Consider the following 16,814-nt stretch of genomic DNA (forward strand, 5'->3'; position numbering starts at 1 on the left):
TCTGGGAACGCGTCCTCGCAGTCACTCCCCTCCAATGACTTACCTCACTTACCTGCCAGACGTCCGGTCAGCCCGTCGACCCGTCTGGACTTCGTGCCAGCTATCCGGTCAGCCCGTCGACCTAGCTGGGCTTCGTGCCTAAGCGTCCGGTCAGCCCATCGACCCGCTTGAACTTCGTGCCAGCTATCTGGTCAGCCCGTCGACCTAGCTGGGCTTCGTGCCAGACATCCGGTCAGCCCGTCGACTTGTCTGGACTTATCCTGCACACTCGATCAGAGTGTTAGATCAACAATAAACCTAACTTAACCTATTTGTCATTCATCAAAACCTGGGTGAAATCGTTAGTGCTAACCGCACCAACAATCTCCCCCTTTTTGATGGAATGACAACTTGGTTAAGTTAGTGAAGACATTTGCAAGAAAAAAAAACAGATAACATCATTATGTGGAGGTTTTTAAGTTAGTTTGTATTTTCAATTGGTTTGGCTAACTTAACCCACCTAACCCTCCCCTTTTGGCATTCATCAAAAATAAGCATGTTTAAAGTAATTAAAAATACAGACTTCAGACAAAGTAAGGAGTCATGTCAAGTTAATCTGGGGGAGTTAAACTTAGTAATTTATCTTTTGTAAAAGAGCTAAGTTTTGAGACAAGTTTAAAAGATCTATTTTTCAAAACTAGGTAAAATTGATTTTCTAAAACTGAGTTGGTAAAGGATTCAACTTTCAAGACTTAAGTACATAAAAGACTTGATTTTTTAAAGCTAGTTTTCAAAAATAGGTGTATAAAAAAAATTCAGATTTAAAGGCTAAGTTTTGTGAAAAATAGCTAATTTTTCAAGTATAGTTTCTAAGGTTAAGGATTAAGAATAAGTTCTAAATTTATTTCAAGAAAAAAATTTAAGAATAACCTCTCGCCGTATGTCCCGATGAAAATCAGAGTTCTCCTGCTGGAGACTCACCATAGCTCTCTCTAGTCCGGCCATACGGTCGGCTAGAGTGCGGGGAGCGTGACGTGGTGCTCGAGCTGGGGGCGGTGGTGGAGCCGGTGCGGCTTCCTCTGGATCGGGCTAGTGCTGTGCCCCCCTCCGCCAAGACATAGTCCCGTCATCCTTATCTACGTGGATACCAGCTAGGGAGAAGTTCCTAGCTGCTATAACATCGAACTCGGTCATATAGGCAATGTCTCCTCTAGTGACATCAATGTGCAACGAGAACATATATGCTGTCAGAATGTGACAGAACGGCATGTGGACTCGTCTATCAGTCACGTATCCAGCTAAGTAGATAATGGTGGAGAAGATATGTAGGCTGATGTCAATATCTAACCTATGACTTAGGGCATGGAGTAAAAATGAATGGAATGGGCGCATCACAGCGATGTCCCGAGTAGTCAGTGGTAAAATGCAAAAGACTAAGACCCTATAAAGAGACTAGTCCTGGACTCGAAGTTCTACCGACCTAAACTGGGTCACAGTGGGATCTCGCTCTCCCCAAAAAAAATACGAATAAATCGTATCGAGAGTAATATGTAAGTAGGGATCTCCGAATGGTAGATCCCTGGGAGGATAGCACAAGAAAGGACAAGTAGATGGACGTAACTCTAAAAACTCTCGGATAGTCGTAGGGGAAAACGTGATATCAGTACCCGCTGCCCTAGTGGTATAGGTGAGATCGTCTACTTTCACTAGGTTATTGTAAAATTCAGCACACAGACTTATGTTTACTGGACTGGTACATTCGACAAGGTTCTTTAAGTTATAGTGGTTTATAACCTCTATAACGGAGTCACACGAACCTAGAAAGAACGATCTATCTATACATTTAGTCCTAATGGCCTTATAAATGGTTGACTCAAACTTGGTCCTTAGTTCATCTGTGGGAAACCTAGGGTTAGTGCTAGCATTAGAGGGTCCAGCACCAGTATTTGTTCGTTTCCTACTATATATAAAAAAAATATTCTAAGAAAAAGATGAGAAGACAAATTCTAATAAATTTTCAGATAGGGGAAGAAGATTTACCGAGGAGCCATCGACAAATATAGATCTGACGACCTCGGTTGAATCGCAGCAGCGTCTTCACCGTAAGAAAATTTTGATTTAAAATACTCTCGCACTGAGGTTTGGAGTGAACCTTGGCAAAAGTGAAGATTTTGTGAGGCAAGGGTTGGGGGCGCCCGCTGCCCCTTATTTATAGGGAGCTCCGGGCGCCTGGAGCCATTCCGGGCGCCCGGAGTTGATTTTAGGCGGGGCGCCCGGATTCCCTCCCGGGAGCCCCGGAAGTGAATACCAGGGGCGCCCGCCTTTTTTTTTTTAACATTAAGATTTAGAGATTAGGTTTAAAATTAATTTTTAAGTTTTTAAAATTAAAATTTTGAAATTAAGTTTTAAAATTAAAATTTTGAAAATGATTTTTTTTTTAAGTTTAAAATTTTGAAAATAATTTTTAAGTTTAAACAGTAAGTAGGATTTAAAGTTAGTCTTTTTATTTTTGAGCAGACATTATTTAAGTTAATTTTAAGTTTAAAATTAAAGTTTTGACATTAATTTTTAAGTTTGAAATTGAAATTTTGAAATTAATTTTTAAGTTTAAAATTAAAATTTTGAAATTAATTTTTAAGTTTAAAATTAAAATTTTGAAATTAATTTTTAAGTTTGAAATTAAAATTTTGAAATTAATTTTTAAGTTGAAAATTAAAATTTTGAAATTAATTTTTAAGTTTGAAATTAAAATTTTGAAATTAATTTTTAAGTTTGAAATTAAAATTTTGAAATTAATTTTTAAGTTTGAAATTAATTTTTAAGTTTAAAATTAAAATTTTGAAATTAATTTTTAAGTTTAAAATTAAAATTTTAATTAAACAAATTTAAGCCTTATTCATCTCACCCGATCTATATTATCAATCAGGGAATCCTATGATTTTGTGAGATGAAATTGGATTTTTAATTATGGAGTTTTGGTTTAACTTGTGTTAGATTCAGATTTAGCTTTGGTCTCCACAAATAGGCAATCTTCGGATAAACTTCTAAGCTTGGTGAGTCACATGGACGTCATTAGTAGTAACCAACCTTTCGAGGTTTTCCGAATAGTCCTATCCACGGAGCTTAGTACTAAATCTTGGTCTAACTGGTTATGATTCATTTAAGGGTAGCTTCGGTCAGTTCCACTTGGCCAAATGCACCAGATCGAAACCATATCTTTCTAGACATGCGATGCCCAAGCTTCCCTAACGTACTATCATCCAAAAACTTCACCAGTACCATGATTCAAGTTAAACTTGGTCTCTTTTTAACTAATCCTAATTACCCTGCCGGGTTAGTTAATTTTGGAGGTGCCAGCTATTTTGGAGCCTCCCCCTGAATTATTGACCTTTAATTTAAATTTTCGTTTTAGGTTTGTGTTTGTTTCTTTTATAGTTATAATTAACTTGGTGATAGTTTATATTTTGTTGAGTTTTAAATTTTGAATTTTTCGATTTAGGTTTGTATTTTGGTTTTTTATTTGGTTTAATCGAGTTTATATAATATACTTTTTCTTTAGGTATATAATGATCCGGTAGTAAGAGCAGGGGGCCCCCCGCCCTGTGAAGCCAACGCCACGTGGAAGCCACGGTGGCAGTCGTCCAGCCGGAGAAGGGCAGGGTCCAACAGGCCGTCCGGCCGGCCAATGGAATCGAACGCCCGGAAAGGGTGGGTCCGATCGGCGTGCCGACCGGACGATATACGGCTGATGGTTAAAGGCGCTATGTCGAAATTAGGGTTCCGGCGCTCATTGGAAAAGGTCGCGGGGCCGAGCGGACTGTACGCTCGACCAAAGCTATAAGGTAACACTGCTAATAGTCTCCACAAAGCAAGTGGTGGGGAACCTCCCCAAGTAAACCACCGCATATGTCCGGCCGGATGTTGAGGGAGCTGTCCGCCCGGACGCTAGATTTGGAGCAAAGGGGAAAAGGACAAAGGAGGTCTTTTTCTGACAGCAGGTATGTTTCCCGTGTAGGCCATGCTCCAAATCTTGTGACAGGGGATTCCGATGTCCCATCGAGGACATGCTGAGACTGTAGCAGTATGGGTTAGGGAAGCTCACTGGCGAGCCCTTACTGGGGTATGGGCCATGGACAAGTGTACACCTCGGTAGGTGTACACTCACTTCTTCACTGCCCTATATAAGGGCCCTCATTCTTCGCCGGAGGTATGCTTTTCTACGAGTATTGGAGCCACTTCCTTTCTATTGAGCTTCGCCTGACTTGAGCGTCGGAGGGTCATCGCCGGGAACCCCTCCCCGGCCCGACTTCTGTGCAGGTTCGCCGGAGCTTCGGAGGCCCACGCCATCGACTAGGAGAGCGCCACGTGGCCAGCGTCCTTTGGTTCGGCGATTCGGACAGGATCAATTTGGCGCCGTCTGTGGGAACGCTCCTGCATCCGATCGGAGACAATGGACGAAGCTGGACGACAACATATGGTGACGCTCTCGAACGAGGAACTCGACGCTCTGATCGAGATAAGGGCCGCCAAGCTCGTGGAGCAAAAACAAAAAGCCACAGCCGAGCGGCCGGAGCAGCAAGCAACATCAGCGTCTGGAGGCCGAGCGGAAGAACCACCTCCCACCGTTGCATTTCCTCGGGCTCTGTTCCGCACCCCTGAAGCCGTGGCAGCCCGCCGGGATAGGGGATCTTCTTCGGATGAAGTGCCCAGACGAGATAACAGAAAGGGAAAAGCCCCCCGAGAGGACGTATCGCCCAAGCGGATCAATCGCCAATTCTCAGAGACTATCCTACGAGACCCTCTGCCAAAGCACTACGCGCCTCCGACGATCGGCGAGTACAATGGGACAACCGACCCGGATGATCATCTGGGTAAGTTCGATAACACAGCTACTCTCCATCAATACACAGATGGAGTAAAGTGCCGAGTTTTTCTTACCACTCTCTCGGGCTCGGCTCAATGGTGGTTTCGGAGATTGCCGGACGGATCCATCACAAGCTTCAAAGATTTCCGAACAGCCTTTCTCCACCATTTTGCGAGCAGTCGACGCTACCAGAAAACAAGCGTGAGCCTGTTCACCATCAAGCAGGAAGCCCGTGAATCGCTTCGAGCTTACATCCAGCGGTTCAACCAAGTGGCGATGGACATTCCAACGGCCACCTCAGAAACCATGATGAATGCTTTCACACAAGGCCTGGTGGATGGGGATTTCTTCCGATCGCTCATACGAAAGCCGCCCCGAGACTATGATCACATGCTACACCGAGCAAACGAATACATCAACGTGGAAGAGGCACAAGCAGTTAGGAAAAAAGAAATTCCAACCGAGCGGGCTCCTCCAGCCGAGCGGAAACAATCCGCAACCCATCAGCCGCCCAGAGGACCGAGGGCCGAAGCAATCCGATCCCCCCATGCCAGGTCCCACGTGCAAGAGGTAGCCGCCGCCCGACCCAAGCCAAAAAAGAAATGGACCCCGATGTTCTGCTCCTTCCACCGGACGGATACACACAACACAAGGGATTGTCGAAGTCTTCCCTTCGTGGCTCATCCCGTACCCCGGAATGCCGGACGACGGTCTCCCTCAGTCGACAGGCGACAGAGAATTCAAGAAGCCGATCGGATTCGAACTGATAGGCGACAGCAACAGACTCCCGATCGGCACCGTTCCCCAAGGCAGGAGAATCGCCGAGCGTCCAGGGAACGGTCTCGACCGTCCGCTCGGGAAGAGGAAAATAAAAGCAATACCTCCCAAGGCGAGATTAACGTTATTTCTGGCAGGCCGACCGGAGGAGACTCTAACAGAGCAAGAAAGGCGAGCGTCCGGCAGCTCCAAATCCATGCCGTTGGCTGCAGCCAAGAACGGGCGAGCGGACCGGAAATCAGTTTCTGGCCAGGGGACCTGGAAGGAGTTGAAGTACCCCACGACGATGCTCTGCTCATCAAAGCAGTAATAGCCAATTACACAATTCACCGCGTATTTGTTGACACAGGGAGCTCAGTCAACATCTTATTCAAGAAGGCGTTCGATCAGCTGCAAATTGATCGAGCCGAGCTGTTACCCATGACAACCCCGCTCTACGGGTTTACGGGTAACGAAGTTCAGCCGGTCGGACAGATCCGGCTGGCTACCTCGTTGGGAGAAGAGCCGCTCAGGAGGACAAGGATAACAAACTTTGTGGTGGTCGACTCTCCCTCATCCTACAACGTCATTCTGGGACGACCGACGCTCAGCGAATTCCGAGCGGTTGTCTCAACCTTCCATCAGAAGATCAAGTTCCCCGTGGAGGACAAAGTGGGAGAAGTACGAGGAGATCAGCTAGCAGGTCGGCGATGCTACATCGAGATGGTCCGAGCAGAAGCCAATTCCGCTCGGAAGGCGCCCCGGATCGAGGTAAACGCCATCACCGAAAAGCCACCCTCTTTAATTTATGAAGAAAAAGAGGAAGTGCAGATTCACCCATCCCGATCGGAGGCCACGACCTTTATTGCGTCCGATCTAGAGGAGGAGCAGAAAGAGAAGTTGATCCAATGCCTCCAAAGAAATCATGATGTCTTCGTCTGGTCGACACATGAGCTGCTTGGAATTTCACCAAATATAGCGCAGCATGAGCTACACGTCCGACCAGACGCTCGGCCAGTGAAGCAGAGAAAAAGGGATTTCAGCGCCGAGCAGAATTCCATCATCCGGGCGGAAGTTGAGAAGCTTCTAGAGGCCGGCCATATACGAGAAGTGCAGTTCCCGAGCTGGCTGGCTAACGTAGTATTAGTCTCCAAGCCGGGCGGCAAGTGGAGAGTCTGCATAGATTTTCGGGATCTCAACAAAGCTTGCCCGAAAGATTTTTATCCCCTGCCTCGGATCGATCAGTTGGTGGACTCCACGGCCGGCTGCGAGTTGATATGCATGCTCGACGCCTATCAGGGGTATCATCAAGTGCCGCTCGCCCGTGAAGATCAAGAAAAGGTCAGCTTCGTGACGGCCGACGACACTTATTGTTATAATGTGATGTCGTTCGGATTGAAGAACGCGGGAGCCACATATCAGCGTTTAATGAATAAAGTGTTCAGAGAGCAGATCGGGCGGAACCTAGAAGTTTATGTGGACGACATTCTCATCAAATCCGTCCGAGCGGCAGATCTCTTCACAGACATGGAGGAAACCTTCCGAACGCTGCGCAAATATGGAGTCAAGCTAAATCCCCAGAAGTGCCTGTTCGGAGCAAAGGGGGGGCGTTTTCTGGGGTACATAGTGACCGAGCGCGGAATCAAGCAAGGTGAAAGCCCTACAAGACATGCCGCCCCCAAGAAATACAAGGGAAGTGCAGCGTTTGGCCGATCGGATAACCGCTCTATCCAGATTCATCTCCAAAACTGCCGACCGGAGCCTTCCTTTTTTCAAGATCTTACGCAAAGCTACAAAATTTTACTGGGACGAAGAATGCGACCGGGCGTTCGAAGATTTGAAGGCATATCTGAATTCGCTCCTGGTATTAGCCAAGCCGACTATTGGTGAGCCACTTTGTATTTATCTATCCTCGACCGAGCAGGCAATTGGCTCAGCATTGGTAAGGGCGAGCGGAGAGGAGCCTGTGTATTTCCTTAGTCACATTTTAAAAGATGCTGAATCTCGCTACACTGGGCTCGAGAAGCTAGCCTTCGCTCTGGTCCTCGCCGCTCGGCGCCTTCGCCCATACTTCCTGGCGCATACTATTATAGTTAAAACCAATAGCCCGCTCGGACGTGTTCTACTGAATCCCGAGGCATCCGGACGGCTCATCAAATGGACGACAGAGCTAAGTGAATTTGACATCCAATACCAGCCCCACTCGGCGATCAAAGCGCAATCCTTGGCCGATTTTGTGACTGAGGTGCAAAGGCCGGAGCCGGAAGCTATGTGGAGAATATATGTGGATGGGTCGTCCACTCGGCTCGGAAGCGGGATTGAAATATTGCTGCTCTCCCCACAAGAAGAAAAGATGCACCTATCCGTACGGCTGGATTATAAAGCTACCAACAATGAGGCGGAGTATGAGGCCCTCATAGCTGGCTTGCAGGCCGCCCGGCATGTGGGAGCCGGTCGGGTAACACTCCGCTCGGACTCGCAGTTGGCCGCTCAGCAGCTCTCTGGTACCTTCGAAATCAATAGTGCTCGGCTCAAGCTCTACGCTGAAGCCTTCGAGAAGCTCAAAGCTGATTTTCGAGAAGTTATTGTTCAGAAGATACCCAGAGCAGAAAATCAAGCGGCCGATGAGTTAGCCAAGCTCGCGAGCTCAATAACGCCGGTCGCCATTCAGCAGCCAATTGAAAAAGTACTGTTGGTGGCGCACGTCGACCGGATGGAAGGCCTCACATTTCCAAGCGACTAGCGGACGCCCATCATAGAGTTCCTCCGCTCGGGCGCCACACCATCCAATGAGTATGAAGCCCAACTGCTAAGGAGGAGAGCCGGTCGATTCACACTCATCGGCGATCAGCTTTATAAAAAGGCTTTCTCACGCCCGTTGTTGAAATGTGTGAGCTCGGAGGACTCGGCTTACATCCTCCAAGAAGTACATCAAGGATTGTGCGGAGGACATCCGGGCGGACGAGCACTAGCTAAGAAGATCCTGCTAGCTGGATACTTCTGGCCGAATTTACAAGCAGATGCCGCTCGGATAGTGTCAACGTGCCTTTCATGCCAAAAGTACCATAACTTCAACCACCGACCGACAGAAGAAATGAAGGCATCAACAGTTTCATGTCCGTTCGATCAATGGGGAATGGATATTGTTGGCCCATTCCCGATGGCGACCGGGCAGCGGAAATTTTTGCTAGTGGCGGTTGATTATTTTTCCAAGTGGGTGGAGGCCGAGCCGCTAGCCAAGATCACCGAACAGATGGTCAAAAGATTTATCTGGCAACACATCATCTTTCGGTTCGGCATCCCTCGCCGATTGGTCTCAGACAATGGGCGGCAATTCACAGGGAAGATGCTAGAGAATTGGTGCAAAAGCTACGGCATCGAGCAACACTTCACGTCCGTGGCTTATCCCCAAAGCAACGGTCAAGCCGAAGTGGCCAATCGGGAAATTCTTCGTATTCTGCGCGCTCGGCTCGACCATTTGGGAGGAAGTTGGCCGGATGAAGTGCCAGGCGTCTTATGGGCCATCCGAACGACTCCGAAGGAAGGGACGGGCGTCACACCGTTCCATTTGGTGTATGGCGGCGAGGCGGTCATTCCGGTTGAAGTCGGTGTTGAGTCCGTCCGGAGGATGAGCTATGATGATGGCAACGCCGAACGGAGGAATATGGAGCTGGATTTGGTCGACGAGGAGCGAGCCAAGGCGTCCGTTCGGCTGATGGCGTACCGGCAGCGGATGAAGCAAAACTACAACCGCCGCGTAATCCCCAGATCATTCCAGGTCGGCGATCTCGTCTAAAAGAAAGTCAAGCCGGTCGGCGACGTCGGCAATGGGCGGGCCCCTTCAAAGTTATTGAAAAGCTCTGCTCGGGCGCATATTATTTGGAGGATGAAGCCGGGCGGCAGCTAGATCGACCGTGGAGTGCAAATCATCTCCAGCCTTATCGAGCTGGATGAAAGGTGCACGAATGTAATTCATTTTTGTGTATATGCTAGTCGCCTATGTACTTGTAATGTAGGAAGCAAAAAGGTGAAAACACATTGAGCATTCTCTGCCGAACGGCTTACTGTGTGAAGACCCCCGTGCCGTTCGGCCGGGGCATATAAATATACGAGCCGAATGCTCGAGGGCGAAGACCCCGCGCCGTTCGGCAGGGGGGAATTGTATCCGAGCCAAAGGCTCGATATCGAAGGCCCCGGACCGTTAGGCCAGAGGTATATTAAACGAGCCGCACGCTCGATATTGAAGGCCCCAGACCGTTAGGCCGGAGGTATATTATACGAGCCGCACACTCGATAACGAAGACCCCGCGCCGTTCGGCAGGGGGGAATTGTATCCGAGCCAAAGGCTCGATATCGAAGGCCCCGGACCGTTAGGCCGGAGGTATATTAAACGAGCCGCACGCTCGATATTGAAGGCCCCGGACCGTTAGGCCGGAGGTATATTATACGAGCCGCACGCTCGATAACGAAGACCCCTCGCCCCTCGGCAGGGCATATATAATCAGTTTAAGTTAGCCGTAGAGGTCGTCGAGCTCCGACATTAAATATCGAGAGACGAGCCGGCGTCTATAAACCCTCCGAGCGGAAGACCGTCGAGCTCCGACGTTAAATATCGAGAGACGAGCCGACGTCTATAAACCCTCCGAGCGGAAGACCGTCGAGCTCCGACGTTAAATATCGAGAGACGAGCCGGCGTCTATAAACGTCCGAGCGCGAGACCGTCAAGCTCCGACTGCAACTGTCCGAGAAGTTCACCGCCAATATTGCTCGACCGACTCTATCTTCCGCTCGGCTCAATGCCCAAAAGTTCTGGTCGGCTTATAGCAAGCGGTCCTTGCTAGCAAAGTGGAATGTTACGCGTCCGGAATATTTTACCGAGCGGAAGGGCATGGCCAAGTACTTCGCAAGAATGCCTTTCGAATGCCAGAGGTGCGATAATAGGCGAGCGGGTAACACACATATTAATTGGCAAAAGGACAGAGTGCCAAAAGATGGAGTGCGCGAAAGGAAAGCATTGCATTAAAAATAAAATCTTAGGCCGGGCAGCCTAAGTACAAAAGGGAGCCAAGTGGCCAAATTACAAAAATTACTCGATATAATCGTAGAGGGTCTTGGGGATGTTATCTAGGAGCGCCACCTGATCGCCGACCGGAATATTGGTGGACTCCGGAAGAAGGCCCTTCGACTTCAGATAGGTCATAGTGGCAGTCATGGCCAAGTCGAAGGCTGAGTACATCCGCTCGCAAATTTTCTCCGAGAATTCGGGCGATCGGATGTAGCTCTGTCGCAGAGCGGCGACTCGGCTCGGCTCGGCATCTTGATATTTTTTGAAAGCCGCCTGGGAGCCTGTGAGGGCCTCGTTCAGATTCTTAAGCTTTTCCGCGTCGGCCGAGCGGTCCGCCTTCTCCTTGTCGAGCTGCTCTTTCAACTCTTTTATCTTCAGCTCCATACCCCGAGCCTCCACGTTCTTCTTCTCCAGATCGGAGATAGCTGTATTTTTCCGAGTGGTGGCCAAAGTTACTTTAGTGTCGAGCGACTTGACTTGTCGCTCTGACTCAGCTAAGGCATGGGCCTGGTCGGCTGTCTTCTTCTGCTTGGCAGCCAGCATATCTTGGGCCTTCTTCAGCTCCTTCTGCAGATCGGAATATGAAGGGCCCTGAAGGCCGGACGGACCAACCGCTGCCTTCAGTTGTCGCAGCTCTTCATCCGCCATAGCCAGGCGGTTGGAGACTGCTATCTCTTCCACCCATCGCTGATGCAAAAAGGCAAAATTGTTAAAGGCCGAGCGGAAAAATGCAAGTGAAGCTCCAAAAAAACAAACTTACTCCCGTGGACTCCTGCATGTGGCTGTTGGCCAAGTTCCGGAGGGGGATCATTGCAATGCGCGCCCGAGCGTCGGCCCACATCTCGGCCAGAGGCCCTTTCAAGGTGATGGTGTGCTCGGGCGCGGTTGGTCGGTCGGCTTCTGGCAGCAACTCTTCGGTCGGAAGATGAAGAGTGACCCGTATTGTGCGCCCGTGACCAGGTATCATCCGACCGGGATCAGAAGTCGGCGCAGAGAACTGCGAGTGAATGGTCGAGCGCTTGACTGAGTGACGAACGGGCGGAAGGGTGCTGATTGGAACAGCCTCCACTGGAGCAGCTGGCTCGTCCCAATCCGAAGGAGTCCGGTCGGACGAGATGGTTTCGGTCTCTGGTGCCTTGCCCCGAGCAGTTGCAGTGACTCGCTCGGATGGTTGGGCCGCGGAGGTTGCCGACCGCAGTGGAGTCTCCACTCGACGCCTCTTTTGTAAGGGCTGCTCCTCCTCCCGAGCGGAACCTTCCTCAGGGGCAGTTGGTTCTCCGGAAGGAGTGGCTCCGCTGGCCGCGTTTTGCTGAGAAGCGGGAGCGGTCGACTCAGCTTGAGTCCCGCTCTCTCCTTCATGGGATCCGACCGGCTGGATACCCAAAGCTTCCATTTCTTTGGCCGCCGCGGCTTCTAACACCGGCCATGACCGAATCCATAACGATGCCCGCTGCAAAGAAAGGAAAAGAAATCAGTTAGCAATCAAAGCAAATGCCTAACCAAAGTTCTTACCGAAGCCGGCCGGAAGAGGGGTCCGTAAAGGACTCAGCCCAAAGATGTACATCACTCCCTCGTGGAGAAGTTTGTTGATGTCAAGTCGCAGGCCGGCCAGTATATTTGCAGCGTGGAGGTAGTCCGGTCGGGTCTTGAACTTCTTCAACTCGGGAGTGGGGGGCAGACTGACTTGCCACTGGGTCGGGAAGTTTGCCTGATTGGGCATACGGATGTAGAAAAAATAATCCTTCCAATGTTTATTGGAAGTAGGGAGTTTGTTGAAAAAAACCAAGCCGGGCCGAGCTTGGAACATGAAGGTGCCCGGCTCGGCTTGCTTGGGGTAATAGAAATAAAAAAAGACCTCCGGTCGGAGGGGGATGTTGTGAATCTTAAACAAAACGATAACACCGCAGAGGAGACGGAAGGTATTGGGTACCAAACTGCCGAGCGGCACACCGAAAAAATTGCAGACATCTATAATGAAGGGGTGCACAGGAAAACGAAGACCGGCGGTAAACTGGTCTCGGAAGACACAGAAAGCTCCGCGCGGCGGCCTGTGACGCCGAGCGGAAGGACCCGCTAAACGAATTTCGAAATCCTCTGGGATTTCAAAATTGTCTGTCAAAATATCGAAGTCCCGCTGTTCGAATCGGGACTGCATGGTGGTGTACCATGGGCCGAGCGACTGATCTGCGGGATTAGAAGAACTAGACATGGGTCGATCGGAAGGAATCAAAAGGAAAAAAGGTAGGGAAAAAACAACAGCAAACGAAAGGAGGTTTCAAAGATCAAAACTGAGGAAGAAATGCGGAGGAAACATCGGAAAGGAGGAAGGAAAGCTATAAAACCTTACTACGGGGAAAGGGATCGCGAAAAAGGCGCCGGAGAACGTCTGAGAGCAGAAACAGGATCGCCGGAGCTCCAAAGCGCAGGGGGCAATGGTTGGAATCGCGGAGGCAAATGAGGAAGAGAAGGGAAAAACGAAGAATTTATAGGGTGAGGGCCGGGCGGCTTCCACCGTTGGATCCAGGTCATGGGAATCAAAGCATGCATCGAGCCGTCCATTTCGAATCGCTTCGATCACATCAAAACACCACGCCACCGCCGCCGTACACCGATGGCAGTGCTCCACGTGGCATTCAATCATTCGGAGCATTTAATGAAAGCATGCTCAACCTTAATGTCGAAGATTGGCGCAGTATACGAGGAAATCCGGTGAAGACCATTGTTGATATGCTTAAGGCTACCTCTATGGTAGGTCGAGCGGATGATACAAGTGCAAGGAACCGCTCGGCCGGATTCTTAGTCCAGTCAGTCGGACTATTCGCCTCCTTCGACTAGACTTGAGGGGGAGGCAAGTGATCCGGTAGTAAGAGCAGGGGGGCCCCGCCCTGTGAAGCCAACGCCACGTGGAAGCCACGGTGGCAATCGTCCAGCCGGAGAAGGGCAGGGTCCAACAGGCCGTCCGGCCGGCCAATGGAATCGAACGCCCGGAAAGGGATGGGTCCGATCGGCGTGCCGACCGGACGATATACGGCTGATGGTTAAAGGCGCTCTGTCGAAATTAGGGTTCCGGCGCTTATTGGAAAAGGTCGCGGGGCCGAGCGGACTGTACGCTCGACCAAAGCCATAAGGTAACACTGCTAATAGTCTCCACAAAGCAAGTGGTGGGGAGCCTCCCCAAGTAAACCACCGCATATGTCCGGCCGGATGTTGAGGGAGCTGTCCGCCCGGATGCTAGATTTGGAGCAAAGGGGAAAAGGACAAAGGAGGTCTTTTTCTGACAGCAGGTATGTTTCCCGTGTAGGCCATGCTCCAAATCTTGTGACAGGGGATTCCGATGTCCCATCGAGGACATGCTGAGACTGTAGCAGTATGGGTTAGGGAAGCTCACTGGCGAGCCCTTACTGGGGTATGGGCCATGGACACGTGTACACCTCGGTAGGTGTACACTCACTTCTTCACTGCCCTATATAAGGGCCCTCATTTTTCGCCGGAGGTACGCTTTTCTACGAGTATTGGAGCCACTTCCTTTCTATTGAGCTTCGCCTGACTTGAGCGTCGGAGGGTCGTCGCCGGGAACCCCTCCCCGGCCCGACTTCTATGCAGGTTCGCCGGAGCTTCGGAGGCCCACGCCATCGACTAGGAGAGCGCCACGTGCCCAGCGTCCTTTGGTTCGACGATTCGGACAGGATCATATAATATTGATTAAGTCCTACTTGCGTGGTCAGACACGCTTTTGGAACCCAAGCTTGATTAGTTGATTTGTATTGAGTTATTAATGACTTAAAAGTTTTATTTGAGTTCGACTTGTATCCGAGTCCGGTTTTATTATAACATGCTTTTTGATTGTTCAGGATTAAGTCAAGATATTTTGATCTTGTTGTAAATTTTTCTAGCATTTCTTTTAAATTGTTAATATCATTTTTTAATGATAGATTCTCCTCCTCAAGTGTTAGATCTTGAGTTGGATTTGAATTTTTGATTTGTTCCTTGAGGTTTTGATTTTCCTCAAGAAGTGATTTGTTTTCATTTTCTATTATAATTAATTTACTATTTAAACAGGAAATAATTCTAAAAAAAATTTTGTTTAAATTAAAATATACCTCATTTGGGCCTTCTAAACGAGTACGGACTCATGGCTTGTTTCGGTTCTGCACTGCCTTCATCTTCCGACTGCCTTCGCTTTCCATGGCCATCGCGAGGTGGCTCGATGTTTCGCTTCTTCCTCCGATTCGCCCGAGGAGTCGTCCCACGTTGCTTTGAGGGCCTTCTTTGGTTGGCTTTTTGTCGAACTTTTTTGGGCATTCGCTTGTAGTGTCCTTTTATTGCACCAAGCAAGTCACGTTCTTTTGTTCTGAGGGAGAGCTGATCTTTTGAAGGTCCTTTTTGCTGAAGCTCCTTTTTCTCCTGGTGAACATTTTTCTTACCAAGTTCACCAGGTGTTCTTCGTCTTCGGAGTCTTGGTCGGAATCTTCTTCATATTCAGGCTTGCTCTTCTTTTCTTTAGAGGAACCTGCAAATAAAACTATACCTTTCTCGACTCTAGCATTAGTTTGTTCATGTAATTCTAATTCACAGAAAAGCTCGTCTAATTTTAACTTAGAAAGATTTTTAGAAATTTTGTAGGCATCTACGATTGATGCCCACAAACTATTACGTGGAAAAGCATTTAATGCGTACCTTATTAAGTCTCTATTTTCCATCTGGTGGCCTATCGCATGAAGCCCGTTGAGGATGTCCTTGATCCTCACGTGGAGCTGATTCGCCGTTTCACCTTCCTGCATTTTTATATTAAGTTTTGTTACCTTGGCGTCGCTCGTTCCCTCGTGCAGCTCGATCAATTTGTCCCACAGCTCTTTAGCGTTTTTGTGTGGACCGACTCTGTTCAGTTCTTCTCTTGTTAATCCGCACTGTAGAGTGTTGATCGCTTTATTTTCTGTTGATGCCTTTTTCTTCAAATCTGCTGTCCCGTCTTCAGGATCCAGTATATTCCCGGAGCTGTCCGCTGGAATTTTATAGGGTCTCGTAACGCTCATCCACTGGTCGAAGTCTGTTTTGAGGTAAACCTCCATGCGCTTCTTCCAGTACGGAAAATCATCCCCGTTGAAGAGTGGAGGTCGTACTGTGCTCTGAGAAATTTTAGTCCTGCGCACAGAAGAAAGAAAAGAAAAACAAAAATCCCAAGACTTGGTCTTGGATTAGTAGTGCGGAAGAAGAAAAATAATAGAAGTATCTAAATTGGTGTTGCACCAATTTAGATTTAATTGAAAAAAAATTCAAAACAGGTAATAATACTAGTTTGAAATTAAACGTAAAACTGAAAACTGAAAAAAAAAAATTAATTTTTCACCCCCTGTCTGATTGGTGGTTGCACCAAATCAGAGCGGTACCTGCTCTGATACCACTTGTTGGATCGTGAAACGTCGATAGAGGGGGGGGTGAATATCGATTTGAAAAAATCGCGTTAATAAGAGTTAAGCGCAGCGGAATAATAAAAAACTTAGGCAAACTGAACAAGGTGTTTTTTACTTCGTTCGGAGCCTGTGACGACTCCTACTCGAAGGCCCGTACTCCTTGAGTACTTTCGTTGGGCAATTCACTAGCAATTCGAAATACTATTGCAAATTAAGGTACAGAAATGCTAATGGAAATAAAGTGATACCGACAAGAAGATTAACCAAAGAATAAGGAGCACTTTGTCGGAGCTTTGTTAGCGTCGCAGGAGCGTAGAGCAGCAGAGCAAGCAGTCGAAGAGTTCTCAGTTGTTATTGAAGCTCCACCCCTGGGGCTTCTTTTATATGTTGCTCCGGGCGCCTGGATCCCTTCCGGGCGCCCTGGTGCGACGTGGCAGGTCTAATCAGCGAACTCCACGTGGCGACGACTCGGGCTGCATAAAATTCACCTCCGGGCGCCCGGACCTCCTATTTCCAGAAACTTCCTTTCCTGCAAAACAGAGTTAGTCCGAGACAAATATGTATCCTGCAAAATAGATTGTTAGCACAACTAAAGTAATATGATTTAACAAGAAAAGAGTATGACTTAGATTCCGTCTTTCCGAGACCGGAATCTAGTCACGATCTCGACTTAGATATCCGAAATGGATCTAAGCCGGATCGACGCCTAATGTTCTATTCCTGGGAGCGCGTCCTCGCA

This window comes from Zingiber officinale, chromosome 2B (genome assembly GCF_018446385.1).
Source record: "Zingiber officinale cultivar Zhangliang chromosome 2B, Zo_v1.1, whole genome shotgun sequence".
Taxonomy (NCBI): domain Eukaryota; kingdom Viridiplantae; phylum Streptophyta; class Magnoliopsida; order Zingiberales; family Zingiberaceae; genus Zingiber; species Zingiber officinale.